Source organism: Mchenga conophoros, linkage group LG3, assembly GCF_057382185.1.
Source record: "Mchenga conophoros isolate Kocher_MC1m ecotype Shallow Benthic linkage group LG3, M_conophoros_male_GT1.1, whole genome shotgun sequence".
Taxonomy (NCBI): domain Eukaryota; kingdom Metazoa; phylum Chordata; class Actinopteri; order Cichliformes; family Cichlidae; genus Mchenga; species Mchenga conophoros.
Genome location: NC_140528.1, coordinates 2,799,408 through 2,812,991, shown reverse-complemented (window position 1 = coordinate 2,812,991; position 13,584 = coordinate 2,799,408). Strand labels below are relative to the sequence as shown.

At 42.8% G+C, this 13,584-nt stretch overlaps 1 protein-coding gene and 1 long non-coding RNA gene across 2 annotated transcripts in view; both read right to left on the bottom strand.

The window, feature by feature from the left end:
* The window catches only part of LOC146576990 (protein NLRC3-like), a 460,027-nt gene that overhangs the window by 335,527 nt on the left and 110,916 nt on the right, over positions 1–13,584 (bottom strand). The window lies entirely within an intron of this gene.
* LOC146576993 (uncharacterized) lies at positions 4,143–4,959 on the bottom strand. Its single transcript, XR_014891387.1, has 4 exons — positions 4,870–4,959; positions 4,718–4,778; positions 4,494–4,607; positions 4,143–4,233 (listed from the first exon to the last, which is right to left on the bottom strand). It is a non-coding gene; the product is annotated as an uncharacterized LOC146576993 (long non-coding RNA).

Here is a 13,584-nt window from a genome sequence, read left to right as displayed (position 1 = left end):
TTGCATCTGCAAATCCATCCAAACTGTAGCCGAGCAAAAGAAGCTGGAAGCTGTTCTATGAATGATGTTGTTGAAGGAGCTTGGAAAGAAAAGCGTCTGGACTTCTTTAAGTTGCTTGAAGAGGGACATGGACGTCTTAACACCCACTCACATCCTGGGACATTTGATCACAGGAAATCACATGATGGGGTGGGGCTAGATCTCACAATGGGTTCACCCAAAACCTTGGCTGATTGTGACCCACACCCGTTCTCACACCGTGGCTCGTGTGATTAGGTAGAGGATCAACAGGGGCTCCGTGTCCCTGAATTTAAACTGAATCTAAACACACCGTGCACAATGCCAAGTTAGATAATGGTTAAAAGAACAAGATAAGAATAAATAAAAAGATAAAATAAGGATAAAAAATAACTTAAAAAAATAAAATAAAAAGATAAATAACTGCAAATAAGTACAAATAAGTAACTGAAGACACGTGTGGTCTGCAGATGTCGATGAACATGGATGTACATGGAGTTTAATGTGCAAAATGAACTTAGTGTGCAAAGTGACCTGATGTGCAAACTGCAGTTTGAGGTCGGTCAGCTGTTCAGGAGTCTGATAGCAGTGGGGAAGATGGAGTTGTTGAGTCTGGATGTTCTACATTTCACACTTCTGAACCTTCGTCTCGAGGGCAGAGGTGTGTCTCTCCTCTGGACTCTGTGATGGTAGCTGCTCTGCAGAGAGGGCAGCGGGGTCCTGATGATCTTCTCCACAGTTGTTATCACTCTCTGCAGGCGTTTGCGGTTTGCAGTAGTGCTGCCGTACCATGCAGTGATGCAGCTGTCAGGCTGCTCTCCACAGTGCAGCTGTAGAACCTGCTGAGGATCTTGGCCAACATACCAAATTTCCTCAGCCTCCTCAGGAAATACAGCAGCTGCTGAGCCTTCTTGACCAGCTGTGTGAGTTTGAGTCCCTCACTGACTCAAACTCCTTCAGTGACACTTGCAGCCTTGCAGATTAGTTTGCTGATCCTGATGCATCTCTGGAGCTGATGCTGTCCCCCAGCAGACAACAACAACATAGATGCTCTCACTAGTCCACTTTACCCTCTAATCACATCTCTGACATCTGCAGGTTGCTCCATAGAGACTCTTGTGCAATGCCAGGTGTTTGTGTTTGTCTGTAGGTACACATTAGATATGACCATAGACGCACACACACAAGTGAACACAGCAGCACAGATGGTTTCCACCTGCTTCCCTCTTTCTTCACACAACTGTGAGGATGATGAAGAGGTTTCAGGACGAGGTGGTCAGCAAGCACAGGATAAAGCAGGGCCATGAAACTCTCTGGTGCAGCAGATGTTTAATCAGACTCAGCTTTAGGCTTCTTTTCCCACCTGGCAGCAAAGTAACAGCTTCACTAATGTGAACAGTCACAATGTTAAACGTTTCTATATCTTCATATATTTTTATCTGTTGATGCTGCAGAATAAAGTCTGTTAACAGAGTGCAGGATGTGTAGAGCAGGTCCAGCTCTCCCTTTACTGTGTCCACTTTCATCAGCCCCTGTGAAGTGACACAGAGTGCATGTGTGTCTGTCAGCTGTTGTTTGTTGTGAAGGATGGAACAAATGAACACACACTTTTAGAGAAATCTGAAAAAGCAACACGTGCTTGGGCTCCTTCTGTGCTCGTCTTCATTAATGCTGATCTTTCTTTCCTGTTTGTTCTTTGGCACAAGCTTCAGTCTTTTCTCCCAGGGCTCCTTCACACTTAGAAACACACCTACATTCATTTATACACAAACATCATGAAACAAAGGCTTTGTAAAAGAGGACACGAGATCCTCTCTGAACAGCACATTCATATCAAACACAGGACTGAACAGGATATACTGAGTCTGTGCTGTTTTCATTGTTACTTGCTGAGTATTTTTCCAGTGTTTGAAATGTGACTCAAGTCTGATTCTTCTACTGTGTGTGAACTCTAAGCAGCTGCATTAAACAGCTGCTTTTCAAACCAGGCTCAATCCTATGACTCTGTGAATGTAAACTTTTGTCACCTGCATGAATAACAATCCTTGATCTAGTCAGGACTGCAGTGCTCCTGTGATCCCAGCTTATAGATGGAGGCTAGCATGAGAGGCTCAGCAGCTAAAGCAGCACACCTGGGTCTCCCAGCCTATTAAAAGCAGCCCTTTGCTTCACCTGCTTCACTAAACATTATTATTATTATTTAAGCAGAGTGGTGTGATTCATGTAGGCATTGCTGTGTGACAGGAGGACTTTTCTTGAAACAGCTCGTGTGACGTGAGCTGACGTAAAAACAGTGATGTTAGCTTGATTCTCTTGGCTAAAACTATTTTAAAAAGAGGGTCAATCATGCAAATCTGCCAATAGAAGCCAAAGTTACAGCCCCTCAGAGTTTAAAGAGAAAAGGCCCGTTTCCAACACTCGGTTGTGCAAAGGGAAACAGGCCCACAGTGCCTGAGTGTGTGGGTAATTCTTCAAATAATATTCAAAAGCAAACATTTTTAAGCATGTAAATAAAATTCAATCATTTCTGCTCTTCAATACCTAAGAAATGAAAACTGGCAGATGGTCCCAAAATGTGAAACGCCTGGCTATCTGTGCATTTAGTGCTGCAAGTTTTCACTGTTTACCTTCAGAAGCATAAATCTCTGCACAGATAATGTTCATATGTGGATTCCTGGTTTCTGCAGTTAATTGTGACCCAAAGCGTATTTTTAAAGTGGTTCCAGGCAATAAAGTCTAAAAATAAATACATCTACTTCCTTTTTCTGTGTTCCAGCCTCAGTGACTCTGACACAGTGCTGTAATATTTACACCTCTGATGAAAACAGAGTTTGTAGTTGCAGAGAAATACTCGACTCATTTTGGGCATTTACGAGCAGGAACCTCAGAAAGCCCCTCGCTGCTTCACTGGTTAAGAAGCAAAGCAAACATTAGTTCACAGTGATGTTAATTAAGGCCCAAAGTTTAGGAACGAACGTCAGCACTTCACTAATGAATGTAATGCTGATTCATGTGCTTGTTTTGTAATGTGCATGTTGTGCGTTGCTATTTCCCATATTCTTTGGCACTGATAGATGAAGAGTCTCAGGCAGGACCGAGGCTGCCAGCTGCTGACAGTGAGCAGGGAGAGAGCAGCAGAAGCTGGGCAAGAGCAGGGCACCTTCAGCCCCCTTCATCAGTCAGAAATCATTTGGGTGTCTGTGTGAAATGTCTGATTTTTAAAATCTTTTTGTAGACATATTTATTAAATGTTTAACAATTATATAGAAGAAAGACAATGTAAAGAACAAAACCTGACAAAACAAAAATGAGTTGAAGTTATGAACTGTTTCTGAGAGACAAATAACACCAGGATCCTTTTTGTGTAGCTGACAGCTGGTAACTGTGCAGGGGCGGGTCTAGCAAAGTGTTGCCAGGGGGGCAGGTAGGGCATTAACAGGGAGAGGGGGGCACAAAGACATACTTTTCTTTCTTGTTCTCATTTAAAATGTCTCACTTTTAATAAATAATTATCTGAATCTTACAACAAACGTTTCCATCTGATGTAAAATGTATAGAAATCCATTATTGTACATAGTCATTTTTTAGGGTCCCATCATAATTTCTTCAGAAGTAAGTACTGCATATGATGCCAGTGTTTCCCACATTTTCTAGATTCTGCACCAGTACTGTGTGTAAAATGCATCAAAAAGTCAGTTTGATTCTTTCTCAGCTGTCTTTCTGTCTCCTTTCACTTTTTAAAGGTCGCCATGTTAGAAAACATATTTTGCCCTGCCGTGCTGTTTATTGATGTGGCAAATGAAAGGTTTATGAAAACATATCTAAATCTGTCATCAGTAATCAGCAATGATCATGTCTCACCTCTAGTCTCTGTCTTAATGTCAGGTTTCCACCGTGTGTTGTAGATGTTCAGGAGGTTAACTCGACCAACAGTCTACTTCCTGTTTAGAATACCAGGACAGGGAGGATGGTGCAGGTTTAAGTTTATTAGACTGATGCATGTATACCAACAAGACAGCGTCCATCACTGTGACAACAGCGTTTGTTTTCATTCAAAGGCTTTATGGTTTTTCCTTTAATACCTGGGGGGCCGGTCTCCAGTCAAAATGCCCGGGACCATTTTTTGTCCCAGTCCAGCCCTGGTGTCAGATCTGCATGCAGTGTCAATGAGACGATCAACAACAGATCAGACAAAACACTCAGGCGGACACTCCTCTGTAGAAGGAAACATGGAAAGTGTGAGGTAATCAGTGCACAACATCACTTTGTATTTCAGGCTGTTTTTATATAGAACTTCAGCACCAATGTAAACGTTCTGGTTTTAGGAAGATGAAGAACATTTTCAGGAAGGATGCCGTCTGCAAGCAGAGCTGCTTGAACCTCAGCGCTGAGGTCCAGACTACTTCCTGTGAAGCCACGTGATGTAAATCTGCTGCTGTAACTTCACAGTTTACTGAAGCTAAATGCAACGTTACCATATAATCTGTTTTCAACAAAGGTTTCACTCCGTCCGGTGTTGATGGAATGATTCAGGCCGTACTCGTCAGGCTTCCCGTCGACCACACGCATTTCAGTCACAAACCCCGTGACTGACAACAAGGGAAACAGCAGAAGAAAAGATGTGGAAAATACTGGATGATGATGATGGAGGATTAACCGCGGTGGCTAAACTGTTTCCTGTCTTTGTGGGCGTACTCACAGGGAAGTTTCCAGGCACGTCAGTCTTGGTGGCTAAAGTCTCCATTTTCCAACATGTATCGCTACAGGTGCAAAGACACAACATTAATCATCAGTGTAAATATTTTAATGCTGTCCAAACGGTGTTTGCTTTGTCTGTCCTCTCGCACTCACAGAGGAAACGAGGACGCCACCTTCAACCCATCTTCAGTTGGCTCAACCATGGCCGGACTTCCTGTTGGCTTTGTGACAGCAAACCACTTGAAATGAGAGCAAACTGCAGTCAAGCACCACTTACAGCAACCTGTGGACACGCAAATGGAAAGCACTGAGAATCATACAGAAGCATAAGAGCTGTTTATTGTAACACGTGTGTGAGTGTGTGTGTGTGTGTGTGTGTGTGTGTGTGTGTGTGTGTGTGTGTGTGTGTGCACATTAATAACACACTGATGTATGTTAGTTTGATTTATGCCATATCTGAGAAAACAACTGCAGAATTTTACATCAAAGTTTCCAAAGCTGATGTTTTGTTGTTCACTCTGTTTTATATTCATATAGTTTGTTGTTTTTAAATCAGTGGACAAAATAAATATTATCACACAAAATCCAGGGTGAAACATAACCAAATAACCTAAATGGTGAAGTCATTATAGAAGTACATGTTGCAAAGGTCAGCCTCCTGTATAGACTGCTAAACTGTCTGGGGGGGCCCTGCCTGTCCTCGTTGGATAAGCTCCACCCCTTTTCCATAAGACGGAGACATTTGTATGAAAATAGATGGGCAGTAAAATAAAAAATAAAAAATATTATGGATGACTCTGTAAATCAAAGTCCGCCTGAGGCAGAAGCAGAAACCATGAGGAGCACAGCACCACTCCCAGAAGGGCACGAAGTGAAGCCATAGCTGCTGAAGAGTGAAGACGTGATGATGGAGGAGATCACAGATGAAGATCTGCTGCCTGCTGACTCTTTATATAGAAGAGTGAGACTATCTCCCCACCAGCAGCTGCACTTATACAAACCCCAGGTGCTGGGATGGCTTTGAACATGTGACATTTTCTGCAAACACATGGACAGTTTCATAACCACAAAGATTATTCCTGCAGCGGCAGAATCGTATCCACTGTGTGAGAGGTGAACGTCAGACAGTTCTTAGAAAATGTAGTTTCTCTTTAAGCTTTTAACGTCTCTTTTACCCCCATTTGTCTAAAACTACTTGACAGCCCTTCATGTCAGAGGTTTATTACCTGTGCAGGATGGAGCACATGGTCTCAGTCAGGCTGGACACGATCACTCCTACAGGAAGTAAATGTGATTTTATTTCACCTGTGAAATGATGAAAAACAGCAGAATAGCTCACGCTAACAAACGGGTGTTGAAATGTTTCATTTTCTGCTGTTTCACAGGTCAAAAAGGGCGTCGAAGCAAACTGAAGCTGAGCTGCTGCTGCTGTTGTAGTGCAGCATCTGCTGTGTGCTTCATCAGAGAACCTTCTGTACACAGCAGACAGAGGCGGCTGCCACTGAAGTCCATCTGCTAGAGAGCTTTAAACACTGGTTATTGAAGTGGCTTTGATGATACTGATACACAGTCTTTGCTGCTGTCACAGGACAGGGATCCACCAGGGAGTAGTTGTCAGGATAAAGAGCCTTCGCTTCTCTAAATATAAACTGGATACTTGTAGGAAACTTTGGGAAGCAGCATTTTTCCTCATATCGTCTAAACTGAAGTTAGCTCAGGTGCTTCTTCCATACTTGCTCTGCAGAAAGCCAAAGAGTTTGGAGCTCTGCAAACATTTGCAGCACAGCTGGATGTTTGTAACTTTGGTCACCTTTGTATCATCCCTCAGATTCTTTCTGCACAGCTTTGAAACCATGACAGCACGAGTGATGCTGAGGAGACGTCCAGTTTAAACAGACCTTTATTCCTGGAACACAAACACATGAAGTGATGCTGCTAAAGAAGAACATTTAATCGCACCAATGAATCAAGCATCTGTTTGTCTGTCAGTCTGTCAACAGTTCCTCTGATCGACTTCAGACTTGGTGGGTATTTTGTTTTTGCAGCGGTCAAAGTCGATCAGCGTGTTGCTTTGTCTGCTGTAAATCTGCCTGTACAAAGGGAAACATGCATGTTTTAGATGCAAACTCACAACATGGCTGCATTTTTGTGATTATGTGTATTTTATATTGATTTATTCTATTATGTTTTGTATATGAATCTTTACAAGTGTGTCGATACAAAGGCTTGATTAAAACAAAGGTCTCAGCTGTGCTGTTAGGGATGCTCTCATATTTGTTTCAAATGTAATAAATCAAAGGATTTCAGGCTTTTCATCCTTTTTATTTGTTTGGTTCTAACAGCAGCTGGATAAAAACATGCAGGTGATGAATATAATTGTGTGATATTATGAGCATTGTGAATAAAGAAAGAGCAGAGATAGTAAAAAGGAAACAGGTGATGGACGTGAGATTTTCAGAACAAAAGCTCCTCAGTGAGACGATCACCTGGACACAAGGTCAGGCAGCTGGGACTCATCTAGAGAGCAAAATGGAAAAGTGATCTGTGCAGAACATCACTGTTGATTGCAGTTATTTACATCAGACTTCTTCTCTGAGATAAGAGCAGCATTTCTGGGAAAGATGACAGTATTTCCAGGCTGGATGCTGTTTGCAGGGAGAACTGAATGAAAGTCTCCTGCACCTCAGCGCTGAGGTCCACACCTGTGAACACAGATGAGGTCAATCTGCTGCAGCACGTAGAGCTTTACTGATCAGCAGGTTCAAAGGATTCAGCAGAGCGTAGAGTCAGAGCTAAATGCCACATCACCATAGAGTTTGTTAACAACAGCTTTCTTTGCCCTTTGTCTCGATGGACTGAATCAGGGATACTCGTCATACTTCACCTCAACCACGTCACTGAGAGACCCCAGCCTGACACAGCAGCAGAGATGATGAAAGCAGAAACAGCAAACAGATGCTTCAGTTGTGTTTCTCTCTCTGTGTGTGCGCTCACGCCCACTTGTGTGTGTGAACTTTCCACGTACCTCAGCTTGTTTCTCCAACATGAGCCATCAGGGCTGAAAAACATCACTAACACATGAATTCTTTCTCTTTTTGTTATCACCTGTGATCATGTGTCTCATGTTTCTGTCATTCACCAGTTCTTGTATAGTTACGTGTAACTAGACTTCTGTGGGACGTAAATGATTGTTTTGTATGCAGATCTGTACAAAGGATGGAAACACTTGATTACAAAGGAGATCTCAGCTGTGTTGTTGTGGATGGACTTCAACGTATTTGTTAAAAAAGAGAATAAAGCAAAGTGTTTTAGCTGTTTGGGAGTTTTTGTTTGATTCCATTCAGTTTTATTTCTATGGAGTCAAATAATAACAAAGGCTCTAGAACAGCCCTGAGTTTGTCCAGGTGACACTCCTCTGAAGAACAAAGACAAAGAGGAAGAAGGGGATTCGTTTTCAAGTCTTGTTTCTTTCAAAATAAAAGCTGAAATGTTTTGGAAGCATGATAATATTTCAGCCAGGATGCCGTCTCCAAGGAGACCTGCACCTCAGCACTGAGCTCCACATCACGCCCTGTGAAAGCACAGATATAAATCTGCTGCAGTGAGAAGAACTTTACCCAACACAAGTGTAGAAGTAGACATTTGACTTTACCTACAACCTGTTAACAACAAAGCTTTCATTGCCTCTGTTGTTGATGTCATGTAGGACTAATCATACTTCACATCAGCCATGCACACGTCAGAGGATCTCCAGGCTTTCAGTGATAAAGCCAAGCAGATGATGTGAACATAGCAACAGTAAAACATGCATCATAATCAGCTGTATGTGTCGACTATGTGGCACCTCAGTCTTGTTGGCATGAAGAAAAGTTGTGTAACATGTAGCATAAGGGCTGCAAAGACATCATGTAGACAGCAGTCGTCTGTTAGTCGTAACGTATCTCCTGTTAAAGAGTTAAATGTGCGTTCTCCATCTCTGTCCTCTCACAGCTCGCCGTATACCAACTCCAGCTGAGAAGCCACCCGTCAAAATAAAAGTCTTAGTTCTGATATTTTGTAATGAGTTTGTAGATTTCCCACAGCTGATCGTAACAGCAGGCTGCCGGTTTGGAGAAGCCAGTTCAGGAATACTGGAACAGAAGCTAAACAAAGTCCTGCTGTGAACAGCAGCAATATGGATTTTACACATCCATCCATCTTTTCAGCTCAGGGTCGTGTGTGTTTGCACCATGTTTACAGAAACTGGAACGTGACTCCACTTGTGGACAAAATGAGCGTCGCCAAGAGTTTGAAGGCGTTTTTGAGACTAAACATGGTGTTTTAGTGTCAGGGGTACGATTACGTTGTGGTTAGGTTTAGGGCTGAAGGTTAGGGTTAGGCATTCAGTTTTTAGGGTTAGGGTTAGGTGTTAGGTAAAGCATTACATCAATGTCCCCACGGAGATATGAAAACAGGACTGTGTGTGTGTAACCCTATCCCAGCTGTTATTAGGCAAGAAGCAGTTAAACTGTGGGAGGATGTCAGGGTACCAGGAGAGAATCAGACATGGATTCAAACCCACGACCTTCTTGCTGAGAGCAGGTTTATCCCACCTACAAAGATCATCTGTACGTGCGCTGTAACTGAGTATTTTTTAAACATGAGAAACCGAATATAAGGGTTGCTCTGCCACTGCTGCCTTGACCGGTTACTTCATTTTATCCAGTGACCACGTTGGCAGCATCAAAGCTGAGTAAGGCCACGCCCACACTTACACCGGGATTTTTGAAAACGCAGATTTTTCTGAGCGTTTGCGCCTTTGGTCCACACGTAAACGGCGTTTTCACTGAAAACTGAGATTTTTGAAAACGTCTTGTTAAGTCTAATTGTTGAATGTTGCCATTGTGTTTCTTAAATTTGTACAGTCTTAGTTCAAGCAGTAGGATCAAAGCCATTCCTTTGATCCTGACCACCTCTCCAGCCACTCTGTGCTGGGGGAGGTTTTATTGTAGATACATCCTATCTGAAAGACCTGTTTCTTTTGATGTAAGCTTCCTGGGTTTATGACCCTTTGGTCAGCAGGAGGTCTGACACACACACACACACACACACACACACACACACACACACACACACACACACACACACACACACACTCAGTGTATACATTTACATACAGTGCCTTGTCTTTGTAACCAAAGGGGGTTGCAAGGGGAGGTGTTTTGTAAACTATTGTTTGAAGTTTGTCAATAAAAGGCAGCGAGAGGAGGCCACCATTGGGGTCATTTGTGGTGCTGGACACAGACGAGGCCTCCCTTGCGCAAGTAATCGATCGATCGACTGTCTTGTTTTCTTCATGATGAATAAGTCTCTAGAATTAGCGGGGTTTGTGGAAACACAGACCCAACATTTATTTGGTCCTCCGAGCCGGAGCCTAACACATTGCATCCACCGAGGAGAGGGAGAGGACGCCACCGCAACGTCTGGGATGATTGACGTAAAGCCCTGGTGTTTCACTTTGCTTTGTCACCAGGCCGGGAAGTTTGCGCCTGAACTCCCCTCGGGATGGATGACGATTGACGGGATCCAGAGACTCTTCCCATGAACGTAAACAAACAGTGAGTACAGAAGGCCTTAAAGAGCGGCTACGTGACCCTGCGTTGACCGCAGGTACGGGAGCGCGCTAGCCGCGTGAGAGAGACGCAGGCTTCTCCGCCGTGTGGGGAGTGGAGATAACCTAGGTTCGGTAGCTCCGCCATGAGGAGTCCGGAATCTCCGCCATTTGGGGTGTTAGAGAGTGTCCGAAGGTTGAATTCTCCGCCACATGGGGAGTTTGAGAGTTTTCAACAGAGAGCGCTAGCTGTGCGTGCAGGCGCTAGCTGTGCGTGCAGATGCAAGCGATAGGCCTATGTTGTGTGTGTGTGCGGGCCAGACGTGGTCTGTGTGAGTGTGGCTGATTGTTGTCTTGTAATGGAGAATAAAATGTGTAAGTCTGCCTTAGAAGGGGATGTAAAATTTATGGAGAAATTTTTACCAGGCAGCACGCAGTATGTAGGTTGTTGGTGTGAGAAATATGGATTTGAAGGGACATTAGTGGAAGTTAAGTGTAAAATGCTGGTAGAAAGAATAGCTGTAAGTGTAGCAGGTAAAACAGGGAAAGCGAAGCAGAGGAAGGAATTGCAGTTAGCAGTTGCTAAGTTGTGGCTGGAGCAGGCTCAGAAGAGGAGAGAAGCACAGAATGTTAAAAGAGCAATATTGCAAGAAGTTCTTGTGAAACCTGAGGATGAAACTACAGCTCAATCCACTGCAACTACTTTAGAACAACACCGTAGAAAAGCATTAGGAAGAGCAAGAATGTTAGCAGAAAGTAGAGCCAGAGAAGAGCGTGAGAGAGCAGAGGCAGAGGTGGAGGAGAAATTAAAGGCTGAGTATGGAGAGGCATTAGGAGCAGCATTGAGTCCAAGACAGACTAGGCAGGGTAGGAAACAGAAAGTAAAGTTAGTGAACACAGACGTTACAACCACATATCCATCCCTGACACAACACAAAAAAAAAAAACCAAAAACATGGTGTTTCTGTAACAGAGTGTGAAGATGAAGAAAGTTTTTCTCCTGATCAATTCGGCGAGTGTGAGAGTGTTTGACGTCATGGTGTGTGTGAAAGATATCCAGCTGGGGCAGACGTGATTCTGCAGGTCACCTGCCCAGTGGACGAAGAGAAATAAAATAGTTGTGTGGATGAATGATAGCATGAAGAGTGTTTGGTGTTTCTCAGTCTGAAACAGCTGTAATGCTATTTTCTGTTTTGGAGAAAAGTACAGTTTAAAAAAAACAAAAAAACAGAGAGATGTGTGTTGTTTAAGCAGTGATGAGAATAATGAAAGTGTGATGAGAGAGGAACACAAAAACATACTGAAGATGCATTAACTATACCAACCCTACATGCATATTAGTTACATGAGAAGAAACTTATTATGTGCTAAGACAACAGGGTTATGCTGTATGTTGTGTGTATGGCTGATTGGATGAATGTTTGAGATTAAACTGGCTGTTTGATTTGTCTTTTATTACTAAAGTTGAACCTGCCAATTGGGTTGTAACGATTTATCCCCCTGGCATGAAGAACACGTGTCATGACTTAAACAAGGCCTTTCTTTCCCTTGATTTCCTTTATTTTCTTTCTTTTATTTTGTTACTTTCATGGTGCACTGAAAGTTTTGTTTGATGATCTTTGTTTGAGCAGATCTGCACGATTAGAATCGAAGCGTCGTCGAGAAAACTGTTGCAAAGTGAGCTTCTCCAAAATTAAAATGGGCTCAGGAGAAAGCCACTTATTTGGGACAATCAGGAAACAAGTTCCTGTCCAAAAGGATTCAACGAGGAAATCCAGTCTAAATTATTTTTCTTTTTGAAATGATGTCATTTTGCTGAGCGTGGAAACGAATGCGACGATAATTTCCACAATCAGCAAAAGAAGGAATCACTGAGTGAATGAGTAAGAATTTTAAAATAAATGGGGAACTGACTGACTGACAAAAGCTGACAAGACTGACTGACTTAACACCATTGTGTGAAGTTAACCCCCACCTGACAAAGGTGTGGATGTATCTCTGTGTGTGTCTCTGTTGCAGGAGCAGAAGGAGACCACAGGAGGAAACTTGGGTCACATGACTATGTGAACTCTGAAAATTTAACCTTTTTAGTTTCAATTCTCTGTCTGTGAATTTACCAGGTACCATTCACTACCTTGTGTTGCTCACAGAGATTACTGTGAGAAAGAGTGTATACACCTGCGCAGCGCTAACATTTACATTTCTTTTTACAGCCGATGGTTAATCATGTGATTTGATCATGTGATTTACAGCATGACACAACTTAATGATGTTTCTCTACCACAGGATTACTGAGATTTTGTATGAAGGAAACTGTAGTTACAGGCTATATGTTGATGATGAAATTGCACTGTGTTGTTGAGAGAATGTTGGAGAAAATGTGAATGTTACAGGGGAGAAATTAATGCAGTGTGAGACATACTGTGATGAGACCATTGTTACTTTTTCCACAGCGAGTGTTAACTTTACGACTTTTCACAGCTCCTCTGGAATCTGGATGGCCGACACCTGACAACCAGGATGAACCGTGTGTTTGGCTGATGTTTGTTTTTCTTTAAGAGTGCTTGTAAAGGATTCAGCACTGACAAGTGACAATTGAACAAATGTGCAGTGGTTACAGAATAGTTACATAGAGCTCATTATCTGACCACACTGTTGGGCTCATGGTGAGTGACAAACTTAAGGGAAGTCACTGATTACAATGTGGAATGACGTTGAGATGTTAAATAATTTGGAACAAATTATGGGGAAAAGTAGGAGTTTAATGAGTTTAGAATAAACCTGCAATGATACTTGTCTCTGTGATGCTGAATACTTTACTACTCTTATGATCTACAGTTGGTTGCAAATGTGAAGTTGTTTTAAATTTAAGACTTTGTCTTCTGTGATACAGGAGCTGGGAGCTAAACAAGCTGAACATTTAAGTGCTGACTAATGTTTTTACACAGGGTTACAGCGAGTGAAGCTGCTCCAAGGGACAAACCCTGGAGATTGTTTTAGGGAGACTGTGCAACATTCTTGTACATGTCTCATTGGGGAGTTGACACGTGGCAAAAGCCGTGTGGCGAGAGCAGTGTCATTTTTCAATTTGTAGATGTTGTGAGGTGCCATGACGAGAAGGAGTGACTGAGAGGATCGCCCATAAGATGGAAGCTGAGGCCTGGAGAGAGTCTTCAGGAGGATCAGAGATCACCTTCAGCACAGAGAGCTGTGCTACTGGGCTTCCAAAGGATCGTCACGAGGAGACTTTGCACAGCAAATCTTAAATAAGATGAAAG